General features: G+C 39.6%; 1 pseudogene; it reads left to right on the top strand.

Moving 5' to 3' along the window:
* The first annotated feature begins 9,687 nt into the window (after positions 1 to 9,687).
* Positions 9,688 to 10,439, top strand: LOC107304347 (annotated as a pseudogene).
* Positions 10,440 to 12,292: the final 1,853 nt, after the last annotated feature.

Here is a 12,292-nt window from a genome sequence, read left to right as displayed (position 1 = left end):
GTCGCTGTGCGAACCCTACATTTGCACAACGTTGCTGCAAAACCTAGAGTGTGTAGGCGTGAAGGAGTTCGGTCGGTCTGGGTACATATGAACTGATTGACTATAAGATCTACAGTGGCATATTGGGTAGTCTGCCCAATCCAGGTGATGGTGTGAGAGGTGCAACCTCAGTGTGGTGTGAACTATTAGGAGTGGTTATGTGAATGGACTCGTAACAGCTTCTTCGCAGGACGTCGTACTGATTTGTCGATCTTGAGGTATACGTGGGGCTGTGTCCTATGGGTAAAGTTGTATACTTCTAATCAAAGTAAATTGTTTAAACAACAACACCTGTGATTCTTCATGATTTGTTTCATGGTTTTCATCATTAAATGAACATGGTTTAAAATTTTAAGATAGATGAGATAAGCTACTAATGTGTGGGTTAGCATGGTATTAGTGACACTGGTATTGTGTGGTTTAGCACGGTGTTAGTGGCACTAGTATTAGTGTTAGTTGGCTTGTTTGGTGTCATAATTGTTTAACACAATATTATTAGCACTAACCAATATTTCATTCAATACTGTTATTTAATTATCAATGTTTTTGCTTTTGCTAAAGTAATTGTTTTGTAAATGTTGTTTTATGCAACAGTTAAACCCTGAGCGTTTTATTTATTTGTACACCCTTATGCATTCATTAATGTGTATTTATTTGGTGTGGCTTGCTGAGTACGGTAGTTGTACTCAGTATTGCATTTTTCTTCCATTTTTTCCAAAAGCCGAAGTTGCATCCAACCACTAGTCTTTTGAATATTATGTGAGTTGTTATGCTCAGGTGCTGCTTGTTGGTTATACCCACTGCTATTTCTTCTCTTTAGCTGTTTTAGATTTTTTTCCCTTTTTCTCTACGTTGTTTTATTTGATTAATTAACATAACGCATATGTATTAATTTATCATAGTTTGAACTAGAGCTAGTCCTCGACAGAGAGTTAATACATGTTATTGGTTAGAAATTTATGTAATTTATTGGTGTGATAGAAAATATCAAAACGTGATTAGGGCGATTGTTCCATGCATAGTCATTGAATACTCACAAAAATAGAACCAATATTGTTAACTTTTGGTATCACATGGAATTAAGTGTGTCTAAAAGATATTTGTCGGTGGTGAAATTTAATTTTATATGACATCTCTATGCAACTTGAGTCATCCTTCCCACCCTCCTCGATCACCATCCACTTGGTGGCGTCCTGCCGTGGATTTGAGCCTACTAGCTTCCTTAGTGTATCACCTTCCAATAGTGATAGCTTAGGGCAAGTCCTACGACAAATGCAGCTTGAACATGAGCTCAACAATGGTAGATTCCTCAATGCCCTCCACCTTTTTTGCACCATTGTTGTTGCATCATTATGCCTTTCCAGTTTGCGTGTTAACAAAATCGCAGTGGTGGTCTAACTGGAAAGACACAATGTCCTCTAGGCTGCGATGGGCATGTGTGGAGTTGATGTGGTCATTTTCATGAAGACTCAGTGCTCCTCTAAGTGTGGTGGTACACAAGTAGAGTTCACCTCTAATATTAGCAATGACCTTACAAGGCATGCGCTTCAGTGCTTAATTAGGGGACTCAGATCATGCCTCTCGATCCTCTACAAAACCTTTGTTTCCTCCCTACTAGATTGTTGCTTGGAGACTTTGTGTCAGACCATCGAGCCAACATTGGGGTAATGAGGTGGGCACGTGAAGCATCTTGGAAGCGCACATTGCACTAGCGAAAGGCCAGTGGATGATTTGGCATCGCATGAGTCATGAGACATGCCTATCAATATTAGTTACTCGTATATCCTTTGTTTCAAAAGGGTTGTTTATAATCTCTCATGACTTATAATTACTCATTGAAACTAGTATACTTGAACTTTAAATAACTATATTTAGAGGTGCAAAAAATTGTTCTATCTAGTATATAAACCATTGCCACTGCACTAGAAATATTAGTTGTTTGGAAGGATTGAATTGTAACTACGGAAAAGCTGTTAACAATCTGTGTTGTGGCAATATGTAGAAATAAAGAATGTTTTATTATCTACCTCCCATGAGCTTTGTAATACATGGAAAATATATAATAAGATTTGCTAGCTATTTACCATGTAGATTTTCTTTATAATGACATCAAAATCTATATCAGTTCGAGCAAAAGCATTTATTTTTCACTTAGAATCAAATTCTTTCAAAAACTGAATATGTCCAATCCAGTGGGAATGTTTTCTTATTTATACGGGTGCCTTCAGTTCTTGTTCATCAGCTAACAAGCTAGCTAGAGTAAATATGCTACTAGCAAACCACAACATTTGTAAAGTATATTATTTCTTACCCCTTCCAGCTGACCTAGGAATTCCATTGCAGCACCAAAAATGTTTTCTCCAGAAAGAACAAGTAAAAAATGTTTCCCAATATAATGTTTTTGAAGCACACAGAAACTTCACATGACCTCCAAAAAGAAAAAAACTTTATATATATATATATATATATATATATATATATGGTGTGCTACACAGCGTGCCACATAAACGCTGCGCGCTACGAAGCAAACCTAGCGCGTCACACAGCGATCAACCAACCAATCTCCACATCAGCCTACCCCCCTCCCACCACCACCACCCTCAACAAAAGCTAGTGGAGTTAGAAAATAGCTAACAGATGCGAGTGTTTAATTAAAAAATAACTTACATATGCGTGGGGTGTTTACTACCATACATTGTTGAGTTAAAATTTAACTGACGATAGCATGAAAGAAATATGTGTGTTTACTGCTTGAGAAGTTAAAAATTAACTATTATCACACACTCAACCCACTACCAGTGTGTTAGTTAAAAATTAACTCATATGCCTAGCATGTGTTGTGTTGTTCGATAAGTTAAACTTTAACTGCATAGTATAATAGCGTGATGTCGTGCTTGCTGGTTGGCGTGGCAGTTAAACAATAACTCAATATGTGTGCAATGTGTTCTTGAGTTAAAAATTTGATCGAAGTGAGTCAAAACTTAACTGGCTTATATTCGTGCTTCAGTAAGTTAAAATTTGATCGAAATGAGTCAAAATTTAACTCACTTTATTAGGGGGCACCTCGCAAGTAATTCAAAAAGTTAAAATTTAACTGCATCGTGCAAAGGTGGGGAGGTTGCTCTGTTGGTGGGTGGTGTGGGGTCTGGTTTGGTTGTGGTGTGTCACGCGTTGTTTATTATATAGCGCTCAAAGCGCTGTATAGTAGTTATATATATACATATATATATATATATGTGTGTGTGTGTGATTCTATCATATTTCAAAGATATGGCCAGCATCAACATAAGGCTAGCCAATAATTTGATTTTTCTTGTTTCTGTCTATGATCCCCGTAGCGAGCCTTGAGAGGTCAACTAGTTATCTTTGAAGGGACGTAGGACGAGTCATCCATGACAGGCTTTGAGAGGTTGAATTTAAGGATGGCTAGTTATCTTTCACATGCCTACATATGTGCCTGACACACATAAGTCATCCTTGATAGCTAGGCTCTATGTTACTTGCGCGTGGGTATGAACATCATCATAACAGGCTTTACTCTCAGCCACTCAAAGATGAGGCACATTGGTGATGGTATTTAGCCCGACACAAATATGAGTTTCGGCCCGTCATAGATGATTCGTTCCCAAGCAGTGGATTAAGAAGAGATTGATAATGTTGATTGATTGGATTGCATAATTGTGCCTCCTGAAACCAATTGGTTAGTTTATCTCTATGTATGCAAGAGACTTGTGGTCAACCATGGTCAATGGCAAGGACAAGAGCTAGGTTCAAGGTGGAACCGAAGTCTCAACGGTCGAGATGTCATATGACATGGTTGGACTAGAGTCAGGATTCTTGGAGGTCAACGTCGGTCGATGGTGGGATCGGGCCTAAGCTCATGGAGGACTGATGTTGAATACAAGGTGACATACTGAGGATGGATATCGTCTGGGGATAAAATCACAATGGTCTTCAAATGTTTTGTGTATGAGTGGCCGGAAAATCGTGGAGAAATTCAAAGCCAAAGGAACATGAGAGAAAGGAAAGGGCGCGTCACTATAATACTAGGATTGCTACAATATATACCCTAATGGCTATAGTACTCGAATTTTGTAGATTTGTTGTTGATTTGGAAATTGAGAGATTGAGTCCTAGATGGACTAGGAGTTCTCATGTGATAGAAGTTTTTGGTCCAAATTGGTGAGAAGTTGAATCCTTATATGCATAACTTCTGTGAGAGAGAAAATTATCAGTGGTTTTGTATGCACAAACACAACTTGATTAAATAAAGTTGATCTACTTCTAGTGCTTCTTCGTATTGTATTTTTTGCTGCAAGGAGGTGTTACTGTCATAGCAGCTACAACTTCATCACGTTAGAGGGTTGTTTTTATTTCCTCTGAAATATTTCTCAAGATGATAATTTGTACCATTTTTACTGTTCAACGGAAAATCATGCTTAATTCTTTACCTTATCATCTTAGTTAGACATGCTTGAATAAACACCTGCACCCTCCATTTTTTTTATTTGACGCCATCGACTTTGAGGTGTACGTTTAAAAAAATATGTAATTATTAATTATTTTGTTATGATTTGATTTATTAATATAGAAACTTAAGTATGACTTATAATTTTGAATATTTGGATAAAAAATTGAATAAGACGAGCGATCAAACGTAAATAAAAAAAATCAACGACGTTAAATAAATAAACGGATGGAGTATTTTCTACATCGTATTATGAATTGGAGCCTTGGATGAGAAGACCACACTCTAGCGTGGGAGAAAAGAGCACACTCTACACGGTCTCTGAAAAAAGAAGTTTAACCATAATTTTCTTTGACAATGTATGTAAGTGTGTGTAGAATGAATATGGACTTGGCCTGCGGGAGTTGAAACGATTACCAGCAGTTATCGACATTTCAAAAACTAGTGCATGCGCTAGCTAGGTGATTAATGACATAATTAATTAAGTTCATTCTAGAAACAAATATTCCACCCTATGTTCCGGTGAGCTTCGTGTGAATAAAAAAGCAGCCATCTGTAAAACAAAAACAAAGAGATTCCATATGGGTTACAAAATGGAACAAGTAAACTTTTTAGGCGTATATCCATCATTGGTTATGGATTCGGAGATCCAGGAATCAATTCGCTGAACTCCGTAGAGATGTAAGACAAACAGCAACAAAAGGCCTATATGGACCACACAATCATATAGACAAAACAACTTTGTTGATGAGTTTCTGCAAGGATTGATTCTTGCTCTACGTTTCGCCCTTTTGTGCCTAACTTGGTTCACCTTCCGTCTGCACTTCGTTAAGATCACCAAAATAATCTAACTATAAAGTAAGTTAATATATGACAGTACTAAACCTAGCTACTCGCAGCCGGTTTCTAACCTCAAATAATATGTGCTGGTTTTAAAATCCCTCAAACACTAGTCAAAAGGGCCGCCACTAGCCCCCGTTGCCGCCGGCCTGCATGCCCTCTAGGGCCGGGCTCCGTGCACTAAAATCTGCCTTCATAGCCAGGCTCGAGAGAAACGCTCAGGTCAAGCAGTGCTTCTACTCCAGACTCCAGACTGAGCGCGTGTAGGTAAGGGGATGCATATATAGGTGCAGCGCGCGGATGCAAGCTGTGAGAGGGGACCACTTATCCCCTCACCCCCATTTGCTCTAGGCTAGCCGCACAATAATCGTCACACATGCGAATGCTATTATCGTTGGATGTGCAGGTCTTCCCTCCACTGCCTCTGCCACTTCCACTTCCTTCTCAATCTATCAGACATGTTTCTGGCCAACTTTCACAGTCGTGACATCACCTATGGCAGCTGCCTCCAGCCAACTCATCTTCATCTGTGTTTACTCTTAGAGAAATTTCATTATTTGACATCCAACGCGCAACACTTTACATATTTACCACTTAATTCGTCACTCTTTTGGATCTTACCACATTAGACGTAGATTCTATTTAGTGTCATTGTCGGTCCATCTGAACACTTGTAAGTGAGCCGCTGCACGTATAGTTGGCCAACTGGGCGGGCCAGGCCAGCACGGCCCGAGCACGGTTGGGCTCATGCCTAAATCCGTTGGGCCCGCACGACCCGATTAACATGCCGGGCCAGGCCGGGCTGGCCCATGGGCAGCACCGGTGGCCCAGGCATAGCCCAATACCACTCGGGCCGGCCTGGCCTGGCCCAAAGGCACGATGGCCCATCGTGCTTCTTCAAAAAATAAGTCTATATTTTACTCCTTCACTTCTTTGTCCTGTTAAAATAAGTCTATTTCCGTTTCCTCTTTTTTGGGCTGTGTTATATATGGCTAAAATAAGTCTGTTTTACATACTTCTTTTTTTGGCTAGGCCTTATAAATAAATTAGTCTATTTAAGGTCCCTAATATTTTTTTATTAAACCGGGCCATGCCGGGCCGGCCCACCGTGCCATGGGTGCGGCCCAGGCCCGACGCCGACCAAGCCGTGTCGTCCTTGGGTCAGGCCGCGACACCGTGCCTTAGGCCGGGCCGTCGGGCCTCAGGCCTTATGGCCAACTATAGCTGCACGTGCGTCACATAGCCCAGCTAACCTCGTCCTTGCCGTTGAGCTACAGAGAAGTGTACTTAGCTGTCCTTGCTCAACTAAAAGGATGATCTCTGCTTGCACTTCTGGAGGACAGAGACCAGAAATTGTCCTTCACACACGTGTAGGCGCATAACTTACCATTGTTCTCGCTGTGCCATCCGGAAGTGGCATTGTGAGGTCCAGTCTTGGCGGGGATTCGTTGGCACTTTGAGGTTGTAAAGATCTGAAAGACTTTTGGATCAAGTGGTAAATCCTCATTGTGTTGTGAATTGGGTGTCAAATAATAAAGATTCTTAATTTACTATATTCATTGTCTTTGAATCCTACACCAGGGTTCTCCTTACCGTTACCGCCACGAAAACCACGGTACCGCGCTCCCGCGGATCCCGCAAGTTAACCGCAACGAATTTGAAAACAAAAAATTTGAATTCAAACCGCGCGGTAAACACGGTTACCGCGCGGTTTTGCATGGTTACCGCACAGTTTCATGCGGTAATCGCGGTAAGCACTTGCTGACACAGCGCATAAAAACCGCGGTAATCGTGGTTTTTCGTGCGGTTTTTGCGGCTGAAACCGCGAGTACCACGGGGAGACCGCGGGTGTGATGTCAAATAAAAAAATATTAAAATATCTTTAAAAATACATGAAAAATTGAAAAATATTTTGTGACTATATTTGTGAGTTGTGACATAGGAAAATAGGACATGTTTTAGGGAAAACAAGAAATTTTCATATGACCTTTTCTAAATTCTTGATATTGCGACATACAAACATACACCGTCATATGACTCATATCACCATTCACCAAATAATTCACACCAATAACAAGTAATAACTTCATTTTGATTGCTGTGTCACGACTATAACTACTATAAATTATTACTAACGTGCACATATAATTTTTCTCTATACATATTTTTTATATATCTATCGTTGTATATTTGTATTTCAGCATTATGTACCCTAGTGTCTAGTGTAAATTAATAATAACTTAACAACAAAATATTCCTAACCATCTTTCTATGAAATATTATTTGCAATAAGCTCTTTTTTAATTTTGTTTCCCAAAATTCTCGTTTATGAATTTTAATTACGCCGGAAATACATTTTTTTCATGAATTTCTTTGACAAAATTATATTATATATCAACATATACAACATATATTTTTTTATTAAATTTCCTCAAATTTTTTAAATTCTCCTCAAATTTTTTAAATTCTACTCAAATTTAAACTCGATTACCGCAGGAACCCTTCCCTACACACTGCTGGAGACAATGCCTTATCACACGCCACCTCACCACAAGCCCAACGCCATGGCCAACTCAGGCACGCAGGAGTTGTGAGCGCACGGACTCACGTCCAATTCACTGACATGTGTTCCTCTTGACTATTTAACCCACACACAGGTAAAACACAGGCAAGACAAAGTAATACCAAACACATCCGATATGCCCCAAGCCCTACACATCAAACGACCGCAAAGAAAGAGTTGTGTTACCTCGTTGACAGTGCAAAAGATCTACGGGTCACTAAAGCCTCGACGAAAGGAACGCAAGCACAGGAAATCAAAAACAATAAAACGCACTGTGTAGGATCCGACGTGGCGTGCCCCTCCATCACATTGCCCCAGCCTGCCGGGCTGAGAGATGACTCTCGATTTTCGTTAATTTTCGTTAAACCTTTCACCTTTGGACAGTCAATAGCCAATACGGCATTTTAGGGATGCACACATGCAAACCGTGCCGGTGTGTGTGGCCGCTCAAGGCGCAAAATTTTCCTCGAGAAACTGCAGGCGATCGATGCTCTCGCTGACCACTTGCCAATCGACAAGACGTGTAACAGAAATCGTCACCGGTGCCAAAAATGTGTTGCTACATATGACATCATAAGAAAAATTAATTTGTCTGGGATTGCTTGGCGTGTGTAGAAAAAAAAAAGACAAACAATAAATCTAAAAGCCAAGCCTAGAAAATAAAATATAAGAAAGAAAACCATAAAATCAACTCTAAATTTAAGGTAGAAAATAAAGTTTTAACTTATAAGCATATTCGAAAGTGAAAATATAACAGTGTTAGTATTCCCAATTTTATAATATTAGACGTTCTAGTCTTGACTGGATTTATATGCATGCTAATTAAGATTGACACATATAAAAAACTATATATATAAATCAATATATTTACCATATGAAATTGAGGGACGAGTAATTTACTCAATGCCTTGTTCAAGAAGGTTAATTTCCCAGCTAATGCTTCTGCGTATCGCGGGTGCAAGGGAGAAGATGTAGGGCACTAAGTAGCATTTTTCACTATAAAATGTAGCCAATAAGGTAAGGGATTCCGAAGTTCTAGGCTGCGTTCAGTTTCCAAAAATTTTTAGGCTGCGTTCAGTTTCTAAAAATTTTTAGGAGAGAAGTCATATCGACGCGTACGGTCACACATTTGAAGTATTAAACGTAGTCTAATTATAATCCAAATTTCAGATTCCGCCAGAAAACCACAAAATGAATATTTTGAATCTAATTAATCCATCATTAGTACATAGTGGTTACTATAGCACTTATAGCTAATCTTATACTAATTAGGCTTAAAAGATTCGTCTCATGATTTTTCCCATAACTATGTAATTAGTTTTAATGGTCATGTGTATTTAGTGCTTTATTTAAGTGTCAAAATATTTGATGTGATATTTTTGGAAAAAAGTTTTTGGAACTAACAGGGCCGATCATTGTTCTTCCATAATTGTATCGTACGATTGTACATGATCCTTTTTAACCTAAAAGGTAGTAGCCAATCAGACCAAGACTCAGGGATGGAACCAGACGTGGGGTAGCTTGGGCTTGACCAACATGGTTGGATTGAAAAAACACATTAGAAAAACAATAAGTTTAGTTAAAATTTATCCAAAAATATATATGTTCAATTGTTGAGCCCTATGGTTAGAAATTTCGTGGTTCAGCCCTGCCAAGACTCCCGTACCTCTATCTATTAAATCCCTGGCCTTTCCACGACAGTGAGTATTCAATAGAAGAAAGACGTCGTTGCTCAGTTAATCCCATTTTCTATCTTTGTTCATTCTAACAAAATCAAATATGTTGTCAAGTACATCATCTGAAAAGGGAATCACGCATTTGACACGCTACGCATGGATATATATAAAAAGCTCTGCAAATGCAAACACGCAGCTGTATTGCAAGCTCTGTGTAGGCAGCCACAAAATGGCGATCGGCGTCGCCCACTCTGCCATACTTGTAGCTCTTTTCCTCAGCTTCACACAGCCCTCGGAGACCCAGAACTCACGTCACGACTTCCTCCAGCCCCACAACGCCGCGCGGCCGGCGGTCGGCGTCGGCAACCTCTCCTGGGACCGCACCCTGGCGGCGTACGCGCGGAGCTACGGCGGGAGGAGGTCCCAGGAATGCGCGCTGAGGCACTCCGGCGGGCCGTACGGCGAGAACATCTTCCGTGGCAGCGCCGGCGGTGGCCGTGGGCGGCGGCGGACGCGGTGGCGCGGTGGGTCCGCGAGCGCGCCTACTACGACTGCGCGAGCAACGCCTGCGCGCCGGCGACGTGGGCGCGGACGGCGAGGCTCGGGTGCGCCACCGTGGCGTGCAACGGCGGCGAGACGTTCGTGGTGTAGCTACGACCCGCCGGGCAACATCAAAGGCAGGGGGCCATACCCTGGCTGTGGATCGGAAAACAAAACGCTCGAGCTGGTGGGATGACTGTTTCTCGAACGTTCACGTGCAGCTAAATGCTTGAACACTTTAATTAACAAACGTGTATAAATCGTATACATATAACGTCTTATTCAAAATATTTTGTAAAACATTATATAAGCATAAGAGTACATTTAATAATAAAAAAATAATATAAAAATAATTAATAATTATATGATTTTTTAATAAGACGAATAATCAAACGTGTATAAAAAAATCAACAACGTCAAATATTTAGGGACGGAGAAAATAATATATAAATTCTACGTGTATAAACTTTTAAGTATATGAACATCAACTTGAACACGTTTCTGTTGCAGAATTAAACTAAAAATACGATACTTGCCGGTGCTCGAACAATACGAGAACCATTAATTCTCTGTAATTTAACACCTACTCTCTCATCCAAATCAAAATATATAAGAGATTATAAAATGTATTTTATATGATTAATTTTTTTCTTTTCCCTGGTATGTGATTTGTAGTGAATTTGTATTAGATCGTAGTAAAATAATATTGTTCACTACGATTGTATGAATTTGTCTAAATATTTCATTTTATATGAATAAGAAGCTAGATCTCAATTACATTTTATTAAGGAGTTATACGCATGTCTTAAAAAAATTTTAGTTAGCATATGTTTACTATACACATGACTTAAAGAGCATAGCATATAAACATATATGTTCATGAAATTCGTTTGATTGAACCTGACCATGGATAGACAAAAATATACAATGTCTACAACCTAAACTTTCTTTCAACTATTTGATTTTTGTTACCAAATGTCACCATAAATCAGCATAAGCATATTTGACTTATGACTTAAATTGAACTAAAGTACAATTAGACCTATTTTAGAAAAATGAATTTGATTATCCTGAAAATAAATGATGTATTAATGAAAAGTTACGACGATGTATGGTTATGCCAAAATTTCCTCTCTTAACACAACATAACAGTCCGAGGGACTTGGTGGATGACATGTACCATGTGGGCCCATGGAGTGATAGGATTAAGAGCCCCACAAAGTATAGTCCCCGATTAGTATAATTCTACAACAAAAATAGTTTACAGCTTAATTTGCAGGTGAAAATTTACTGAACTCGTCATCAAAAAACTATCTAAACTTGGTGATTAGAGATTTCAGAATTCTGATTACCTGCACTGTTGGTTGGGGCCGTTGGGCCAAGATTTTTGCTTCGGGAAGGAATTCGTGTAGAGTCAGCTGAAGGTCTTCATGGCCATCCTGCTCATTTTTATTTGTGCCCAAACTTCCCGTTGAGGAGAAGATTGGTCAGTGGAGGACCGCATGTGAGTTTTCCTCGTCTCGTGGGCTTCCAGATGAACAAGAAAATTAGCCCGTGGATTATTTCCACACGGATCTCTTGCCCAGATTGCGATAGGATATGATCTTGGTGGGATCCTGGCCTGCCAAACGAGACCTCAAGGTAAAATAAAATGGGGATTTAGGGGAAGGCCACCGGTGCACAGGAGATTTCTTGAGAAAGATACGTGTTTTTTATGGCGGTTGCAGCTATAAAAACAAGAAATGGAGAACTTTGCCTTGCTTGCTGGATTGGATCAGTATTAAAAAGAAAAAACAAATATAGGTTCATATCCCTTGGCGGTTGTATATATAGAATCCTATGTAATCTAACGATATGTTCGTTCTGTTTTTACGTTTGGTTTAAGGGATGGATTGAACCTATTTTTTTGGAGGGGGATGGAGAGATAGATTGAGATAGTGATATTATCACATGTTTGGATAGAGGGATGGAGGTGGAAGGACTTGATATGGTTATCTTCTCATATTGTGTTGTTGAGGTTATTTCACAGGTACAAAACACATTATTTCCTTGTTGGTAATGGGTATTGATTCTTTTACAGATGAAGGGTTACTGATATAAAAAGTTATTGGTAACGGATAAATCTCGGTTACGGAAATGATATATTTGTAAGGGGTCATGAGTACA

This window comes from Oryza brachyantha, chromosome 6 (assembly GCF_000231095.2).
Source record: "Oryza brachyantha chromosome 6, ObraRS2, whole genome shotgun sequence".
NCBI classification, from domain to species: domain Eukaryota; kingdom Viridiplantae; phylum Streptophyta; class Magnoliopsida; order Poales; family Poaceae; genus Oryza; species Oryza brachyantha.
Note: the sequence above shows the minus strand (reverse complement) of the source record. Positions and strands in the feature narration are given on the sequence as shown.